Source organism: Cynocephalus volans, chromosome 9, assembly GCF_027409185.1.
Source record: "Cynocephalus volans isolate mCynVol1 chromosome 9, mCynVol1.pri, whole genome shotgun sequence".
Classification (NCBI taxonomy): domain Eukaryota; kingdom Metazoa; phylum Chordata; class Mammalia; order Dermoptera; family Cynocephalidae; genus Cynocephalus; species Cynocephalus volans.
Genome location: NC_084468.1, coordinates 48,792,583 through 48,802,659, shown reverse-complemented (window position 1 = coordinate 48,802,659; position 10,077 = coordinate 48,792,583). Strand labels below are relative to the sequence as shown.

Here is a 10,077-nt window from a genome sequence, read left to right as displayed (position 1 = left end):
GACAAAGTTATCAGGTACTGACTGCCACCACACCTCATCTTCAACTGTCCCAAGCCATGGTTTTGACAGTAGCTGTTCCTCTCTGTATCTCCACAGTTACTATTGGGCAACCCATTTTCCACTGCTACAGCTACCACTGGGTTCTGATCCTACCACTTTCTACTCTTACCCAATTTTGGAACAGTAATGACTTTCCATTGTTGGGGGGCTCTGAATGCTTCACCATCCCTTCTTGCTTCTCTTAACTCTGCCTAAAATTTCTCACTAATTGTAGGCAGAGTTAAGAGAAGCAAGAAATTGGTAAAGGGCCACAAAAAAAGATTACAATGTATAATGTAGAATATACTAATTATTCTGACTTGAGCATCACATATTGTACACAGGTATTGATATTCAATGCCATACCCCACATATATGTACAATCAATTATGTTTCAATGAAAATTTTTTAAACTGTTTTTAAAAATTGCTTTTTAAAAAAGAATAATTGCCTAAAAATAAAAAACTCCGACTACTTCTATTTAACCAGTCCCTTCTTTTTAACTGTTATCAGTTAACCCTTGAATTTTCAGTTAACCCCAAGTGTGCCTTCTGTTTTCTGCCAGCAACCTGACTGACTAAGTGTATGGTGTATAAATGTCTTTTGTGACTCCCTAATGCATATTAAAACTGACTTGTGGGGCAATAGAAAAAAAATTTTTTAAAGTCAAGACTCCACCAGATGCTGCTGTAAAATATGTTTCTTTGACCAGCAGTGTTAATTACGGAGCAAAAAAGTTTTGAAGAAGAAGATATATTTCCTGAGAACAGACGCATTATGGGTAGTGGTATTCTGGGCATTATGTTTAATAGCAAAGGTGCTAAATATTTGGGAAGTTGCTATTTTTATAGCAAACTAGTTGCATCAAGATTCTATCTGCAATATGCTGAAATAGAATAAATTGGTAGAAATAACATAATTACAAAGGTGTCAAAATTCAGTATCATTCCAATCCACTTGGAATGATAACAGGAAATAGTCTAATTTATATCTTTAAAAACCTGTTAGATTATTTTATACCAAGAAAACAGCCATCAGTTAATTGGCCAACTGATATATTTTTGGTTCTTTCATTCCTATGCTGCTTTAGGACAATGCTAACGATCTATTTTATGAAGGCTGAACTATTCTGTTGAGTATTGTTTCTTAAGAACTTAAACAACTGATTCAAAATACTAAAATCCTGTTTGTTCATTTGTCTATTTGTTTGATTGATTTGGGGAAAGGAAAATGTGAAAAAGAAACCTTCAGAATATTATACAGAGTTCATGACCACCATTCTTATTGGCCATTGCCTTTGCCACATATCCAATCCTTTTACTGAGAAATAGTTTTATTATTCACATTTAACCTCCCAGTTTACTCTCTCCCTCAAACTTAGTACCCACTGTGACAGTGTAAAGAGGGCGGGAAATCCTACTACCGTAATTGAAAGGTAGAGCCTTGAAGAGGTGATTAAACTGTAGAAACCTGCTGTAGTGAATGGATTAAAAATGGTGGCTATGGGTATGGCCGGGAGGGCTTTAAAAAGAGAGAGAATGAAGATCTTAGTCTCTTGCTCTCTCTGCTCCGCCATTTCCACAATGTGATAACTTGCCATCATTGAGGTCACCGCCAAAGAAAATCTTCACCAGATGTGTTCCCTGGACTTTGGACTTCCTGGCCTCTGAAACTGTAAGCAATAAATTTCATTTTCTTAGAAATTACTCAGTTCCAGGTATTTTGTTACAAACAACATAAACAGACTAATACAAGGACTAAACATGACACTGTAGAAAACAAAGTCTTTGAATTTAATAAAAAAAAAAATACAGTTAACGCTATCTTGGCGGAAAGAAATGTAATGCTCAACACACACTACACTAAAAAGGAGGAGGCAGGCTTTGGTAGCTGTTCATTGCAATGGAGAAAGCCTCCTATTTCTTTCTATATTCTGAACTAAGCCACTGTAGCAAACTTGTTGGCTTTAGCCAACTTGTGTTTTTATGTCCCAACAAAGCTGTGTTTCAAAAAAAATCTTCCTTTGAATCCTGTGATAAAAGACTACCCAAAGCTGACAGAATCCATTATTAAATAACCTGCATTTTCTTTTTAAAAAATGAAAAACAACTCTTACTTATAGTTCATTTTTAATAGTATTTTGAGTAGATTTGACTATTTTTTCCCCCCTGTGGGAATACTGTAATGTCAGACATGTTCTAAAACAACAATCTTCTGTCTAAATAATATTATTTAATAATTGAATTTAAATGGGATAACATGGCTCATTAAGTCAGTCAGTCTATATTAAGGGGTCTTTCTCAGAAGAAAAAAAATCCCCAGAATCAGAAACCTGTATCCATTATTTATCAGTATTTCCATAGCCAAGAATGACTTATGATGCAAATTTTAGTCTCTCTTGTGGGCCATAGATCCCACCCCCAGAATCCATTCCTTGCTCCTCAACCTAACCCATTCCTACTTCTATTTGTATGGTCCTTGTCCCTTGGGTTCTGCTTCAGTTTGGTCCAAATCAATAGTATATGCATGTACATGTCATGTTTCAGTATCTGGATTAATATATGGAAGACACTCACAGTAGTTCTCAAACAGTGAATGAATGCATAAATAAACAAATAAAAATAGAGACTGGCTTGAAATTGAAGTCTACTAAAATAGATACTGACAGATCAATACATGAAACCACTGCAGAAAAATCCCTTTTGATTCTGAATTTGTGATTCTTTAGGAAATTAAGCAGACTTTGACAATAAGCGACCATTGTGTTCTTCAGAAAAAGAACAATTTTATCACCCAGTAGTTCCAAAATTATATCTGTACTTATTTTATTGAAAAAATCTTAAGATCACAAACACAATTGACACCAAATTGAACAAAATTATAATAAAAATTTGTGCACAAAGAGATTAATAGAACATAAATGTAGCATCCAGAAATATACTCACACATATAAGGTAACACAATTCATGACAAAGTACCACTGAAATTCAGACTGAAAGGGCAATCTTTCAACAGACGGTGCTGGTCTATTAGATACCCATAAGAAAAAAATCATGAAATTGACCTTTACCTCACACCATGCACAAAAGTAATTTGAGATAGATCATAGTCCTAAATGCAAAACCAAAACAAAAACTTCCAGAAGGAAACATGAGAACAGTATCTTCTTGATCTTGAATAGGCAAAATTTCTGAAACAAGACACAAGCACATTCACTATTAACCAAAAAAAATGATAAAGTGAAAAGTTCTGCCATGAAAAATACATCTATAAATGGATGACAGGAACAATACAGATTGGGAGAAGACATTCCCAATTTAAATGTACAACAAAAGACAGCTCAGAATTCTATAAATCAATGAAAAACTAAAACCCTAGTTTTCAAAATGAGCAAAATATTTGAAAAGGAACATCATCAAAAATGATAAGCAAATGGCTAATAAACAAGTGAACATATACTAATTATTATTAGTTAGCACAGAAATGCAAATTAAAATTATGAGACACTACATTCCCACTAGAATGGCTAAATTATACATAGACATATCTTTATTTTATTCACAGTACCAACACTGATTGATATCAATTATTGATGAGGATATAGAGAAAGTGGAGCTCTACATTTCTGATGGGATTGTAAACTGTTACATACATTTTGGAAAACAGCTTGACAGTATCTATTACAATCACATGCACACACACACACACACACACACACATCCTATGACTGTAAATGTGTACGTATTTAAGAAATGAGTGCTTTTGAACATCAAAAAGTGTGTACCAGACTGCTAAGAATATTCGTGGCAGTGTCATTTACAAAAAATCAAAAGCTGAAAAAACCCCAAATATTCAATAGTAGTAGAATGTACAAATGCAAATCGTCAACAATAAAAAAAATAAAAACTATTGATACAGGACAAAAACATGGATACATCTCAGATACATGAGACTGAGTTAAGGAAGCCAGAAACAGGAAAAAACACTATAATAATATGAAGTCCAAAGTAGGCAAAATCAATCTATGATGATAGAGATTAAAATGGCACTTATCATCATGTGGATAACCAGTTTAAACACATCGAAATGATTTCATTTATAGAAACAACAAATATTGCGTCCTGTAGGTCAATTGACGTTATATATAAAATCTGTCAGTTTAATATATATCATACTTTAAATATATAAAAATAAATAAATCAATAAAACAAAATAGCGGTTATCCTTAAGTGTATATCAATCAAGAGGAAGCATGAAAGAGCATTTTGGGTGTTGGAAATATTCAACTACTGTACTTTGATCTGAGTGGTGGTTTACTAGTTTATACTTGTACATAAATGCAAATATTCACAACTTTATGATATAACAGATTTGATTAGCAGACAATGGAGCAAAGTTGACATTTACTGAGCTCTGACTATATTCGGGCATATGTGTTAACTCTCACAACCAATTTTTGAAAAATATGTTATTGTATCTCATTTACAGATGATCAATTTGATATTTAAAGAGGTTAAATAATGCAGCTAAGTCACACAACTAGAAAGTAGTGGAGCTAGAATTCAAATTCAGATACCTGGGATTTCAAGATTCATAGCCTTAAAAACAAAACAAAACAAAAATCAAAAAACTATTCTGACTTATCCACATATCTTTTTAAAGTATAGCACAATGATGGTTTCTAACCAGCCTTATCTTCATAGTTCTAAGTATTCTATTTTTTATTTTAGAAAGTATATGATACTTTTGTATGATACATTTTGTTTTCTCTAACTAGAAGCAGTTTATACAGTCAAATGAATCTGCTGGCTAATTACTGCCTAAAAGTGTGCTACATGTCAACTACTCTAGAACTGAAATGATCATATTTTTAGCAGGAATTCTCCAGTTTTTAATTGTTTACAAATAACAAATCCATATAAGTTGTATCACTTCACTTATAGTTTATACATTTCCAAAATATTTTATTTCTATGGGCACACCAAGAAATATTATCATTTAAAACAAGTTACATTCTAGGTTGAAATTTTATTTCGGTTAATATGGGCTTCATTTACCTTAATTTTTTTTTAGTACAAAATTATTTTGACCTTCTTTGGGACTTTGTTTTCTGATTTTCTTTGTGAATGAATTGACTTTCTTTCTAAGCTATACTGAAGGACAATTGACAAAAAAAATGTATATATTTAAGGTGTACAATGTGATGTTTTAATCCAATGCTACTTCAAAAAGTTTGTGGAAAGTAGAATTAAAAAATAACATGAATCTTTCCACTTTTTTGAAGTACCCATGTATAAGTATACATGATAAAATGATTAACACAATCAGGCTAATTAACATATCCATTACCTCACATAGTATACCACTTCATATTTTGTGGTGAGAACATTTATGATCTACTCTTGTAGCAAATGTGAAGTATACAATTAAGTGTTATTGACGATAGTCATGGTGCTATACATTATGTGTCCAGAATTTATTTATCTTGCATAAGTGAAACTTTGTAACCTTTAACCAAATTCTTCTCATTGCACCAGCCCCCACCCCCGGCAACCACTGTTCTACTCTCTTCTTTGAGTGTGAGTTTCTTAGATTCCACATGCAAGAGAGAACATGGAGTATTTGTCCTTCTGTGCCTGGCTTATTTCACTTAGCTTAATGTTCTCCAGGTTCATCCATATTGTTGTAAATGACAGGACTCCTTCTTTTATAAGGCTGAATAGTATTCCCGTGTGTATGTATGCATGTGTGTGTCAATTTACTTTACCCATTTGTTCATCAATGGACATTTAGATACTTAGGTTGATTCCATATTTTGGCAATTGTGAATAAAGATGCAAGAAATATGGGAGTGCAGATATCTTTTCCACATACTGATTTCATTTCCTTTCAATATATATCCAGAAATGTGATTATTGGACCACATTGTAGCTTTATTTTTAACTTTTTGAGGAACCTCCACACAATTTTCTATATGGCTGTGCCAATTTACATTCTCACCAACAGTGTTAAGTCCCTTTTCTCCACATCCTCAACAACACTTGTTATCTTTTCTCTTTTTGATAATAGTCATTCTAACAGGTCTGCAGGGATATCACAGTGTGCTTTTGATTTGCATTTTCCTGATGACTAGTGACATTGAGCACTTTTTTATATACCTGTTAGCTATTTTATGTCTTCTTTTAAGAAATGTCTACTTAGGTCTTTTGCTCCTTTTTTTTAATTGGGTAATTCATTTTCTTGTTGAGTTGAATTCCTTACATATTTTGGATATTAACCCTTTATGAGATGTATGGTTCTCAAATATTTTCTCTCACTCCATAAATTGTCTCTTTTCTCTGTTGTTTCCTTTGCAGTGCAGAAGCTTTTTAGTTTGACATAATCCCATTTGTTGTTTTTTGCTTTGGTTGCCTTTTCATTTGGGATCATACTTAAAAAACTGTTGCCCAAGCCTATGTTGTGGAGATTTTGCCCCTTGTTTTCTTCTAGTAGTTTTATAGTGTCAGGTCTTTTGTTTAAGTCTTCAATCCATTTTCAGTTGATTTTTGTATATGATGTGAAATGAAGGTCTAATATTATTCTTCTGCATATTGATATCCAGTTTTCCCAATACCATTTATAGAAGAGACTATCCTTTCTCCATTTTATATTTCTGCTCCATTGTTGAATTTCAATTACTGTAACTGCATGGATTTATTTCCAGGTTTTCTATTCTCTTCCATTTGTCTATACTCATGTCTATATTTATGCCAGTACAATACTGTTTTGATTACTATAGCATCTTATTAGATTTCTATAGCTTTGTAGTAGATTTTGGAAGTAGGTTGCTTTATGCCTCCAGCTTTCCTCAAGACTGATTTGGCTATTTGGGTCTTTTCTTATTCCATATGAATTTTAGGATTATTGTTTCTACTTCCGTGAGAAATGCCAATAGAATTTTTTTTTTTTTTTTTTACACTACAATACTTAATTTTATTTAAGGGCTCATTTTGCAAGCATTAAACCAAGCATGGACTTTAATTCTGTGAGACCAAATTCACATATTAATGAAGATAAAACCAAACTGATCCATGTATATGAATGAAAGCTAAAGGCTCACGTTTAATCACGTAGTAGTTTTTAAATTTCTACCAGCCTAGAATTCAGTGGTCACAGGTTTTTTTTAGTTCCTTCTTGATGTCCAACAGAGTATCTGCACTTTTCTTGAGAAGAGCAACCTCATCATTCTTCAGCTTCTGGCTGATAACACTGGTTAATCCCTGAGCAATGAGGATACTTGGAAGGCTCAGGAAGACTTCATTCTCAATGCCATGCATCCCCTTCACCACTGTTGACACTGGATGAATCCTGGGTAGATTTTTCAATACGGATTCAATGAGATCAGCCACACTTAATTCAGTGGTCCAGCTGGTGTATCCTTTTAGTTTGATGACTTTGTAGGCACTTTCAACAACCATTTTATGTACTTCCTTCCAATTCTCACTATCACTGTCTGCTCCCATTACTGGATTCAGTTCCTGGAGAGAAACAGCTGCCATGTTCCCTCTACTCCACACAGAGACACTTGAATTCCCATGTTCTCAAAAAATCCATCTATGGCAGCTGCAGGGATGAATGCCAAGTTTTTCAACCATAAAATAGCAAAATCTAGCAGAATCCAGCTTATACCCACTTCCAATCACTCAGTACTTGGGTAATCCACTTAGTTTCCAGGTAATGTATGCAAGGATATCCACTGGGCTGGAAACCACAATTACAATGCAATCAGGACTGTATTTGACAATCTGAGGAATAATGAATTTGAAGACATTAACATTTCTTTGCAACAGATTGAGACAACTCGTCCCCTCTTGCTGATGGACTCTTGCAATTACCACCACAATTTTAGAATAGGCAGTCACAGAGTAATCTTTATCTGCCACAATTTTAGATGCCTGAAGAAATAAGCTCCAATGCTGCAGATCCATAATTTCTCCTTTGAGCTTATCTTCCAAAACATCCATGAGAGCAAATTCATCAGCCATAGACTCTCCCAGAATGCTGATAGCATGTGCCATGCCAGCTTGTCCAACACCCACTACAGTGATCTTATTGTTTGGGACGGTTGCCTCTTCTTCTGCAACTGCTGCAATGAGTTTTTCCTTAAGAGTTGCCATTGTGCACAGGAGAGAGAGGGCTCTGAAGAGTGCTGTATAACAGTCCTGAGGAAACAATGTCTACTGCATGCCAATAGAATTTTGATAAAGATTATAATCAAGCTATAGATCACTTTGAGTAGTATGAACATTTTAAAAATACTAATTTATCTTATCCATGAATGTGAGATATCTTGCATTTATTTGTGTCATCTTCAATTTCTTTTATCAATGTCATAGTTTTTGATGTAAAAAGGCCTTTCACTTTTTTGGTTAGGTTCTTTCCTAAGTATTCTTAGATGCAGTTTTAAATGGAGTTGTTTTCTTAATTTCTTTATAGGATAGTTTGTGTGTTAGTCTGTTCTGTGTTCCTATAACAGAAATACCTGAGACTGGGTAAATTATAACAAACAGAGGTTTATTTGGCTTAGGATTCTGGGACAGCTGCATCTGGCATGGGCTTCAGGCTGCTTCTACTCGTAGCAGAAAGCAGCAGGCAGCCGGCAGGTACAAGCAGACCACATGGCAAGAGGAAGCAAGAAAGAGAGAGGAGGTGCCAGGGTCTTTTAAACAACCAGCTCTTGTGGGAACTAATAGAGCGAGAACTCATTCATTAATCCCCCAGTTAGGGAGATCATTAATCCATTCATGAGGGATCCACCCCCATGACCCAAACTCCAACTTTGGAGATCAGATTTCCATGAGTTCTGGAAGGACAATACATCCAAACTCCATCAGTTTATTACTGTATAGAAATGCAACTAACTTTGTATGTTAATTTAGTGTCCTGAAACTTTACTCAATTCATTTATTAGTTCTAACAGCTTTTTGGTAGAGTCTTTAGAGTTTTCTATATAAAAGATCATATTATCTGAAAAGAGAGATAACTTTACTTCTTCCTTTCTATTTGGATATGCTTTTTTCTGGGGTTTTTTGTTTGTTTGTTTGTTTGTTTGTTTTTTGGCCTAATTGCTCTGGCTAGGACTGCTAGTACTATGCTGAATAGAACTAGTAATTTGCCAGAGTGGGCATTCTTTTTTTATCCCTGATCTTAGAGGAAAAACATAACTTTTCATTATTGAGTGTGTTGTTAACTGTAGACTTGTCATATATAGCCTTTATTTTGCTGAGGTTCATTCCTCCTATATCTAATAATGTTGAGAATTTTTAACATAAATAGATATTGAATTTTATTAAATGCTGTTTATGCATTTATTGCCATAATGTTATGGCTTTTATCTTTCATTTTATTAATGTGATATATCACTTTTATTGATTTGCTTATGAACTACCCTTAAATTCCAAGTAAAAATAATACTTTATCATAGTGTATAATCATTTTAATGTGCTGTTGAATTCTGTTTTCTAATGTTTTGTTGAGGATTTTTTTAAATATTGGCCTATAGTTTTCTTTTCTTTAGTGTCTTTGTCTGGCTTGAATATCAGGGTAATACTGGCCCTGTAAAATAAGCTCAGATATTTTCCCTTCTCTTTAATTTTTTGATAAGTTTGAAAAGAATTGGTATTATTTCTTCTCAAATGTCTGTTAGAATTCATCAGCGAAGTCAAATTCTGGTCTTTTCTTTGATCGGAGATATTTTGTTATGGATTCAATCTCTCCTAATTATTGGTCTGTTCAGATTTTCTATTTCTTCATAATTCACTTGGTAGGTTGCATGTATATAAATTTTTTTTCATTTCTACTAGGTTATCCAATTTGATTTGCAATTGTTCGTAATGATTTCTTATTACCTCTTGTATCTGTGATATCACTTATAATTTTTCCTCTTTCATTTGTAATTTTATTTACTTGAGTCTTCTCTTTATCTTTGTTGGTTAGACTAGCTAAAGTTTTGTCAATTTTGTCTATCACTTAAAAAAGCTCTCTTGTTGAACTTTTCTA

The 10,077-nt window shown here is 33.6% G+C and overlaps 1 pseudogene; it reads right to left on the bottom strand.

Annotated features, from left to right (window-relative positions):
- Positions 1–7,181: 7,181 nt before the first annotated feature.
- On the bottom strand, positions 7,182–8,195 carry LOC134385699 (L-lactate dehydrogenase B chain-like; annotated as a pseudogene).
- Positions 8,196–10,077: the final 1,882 nt, after the last annotated feature.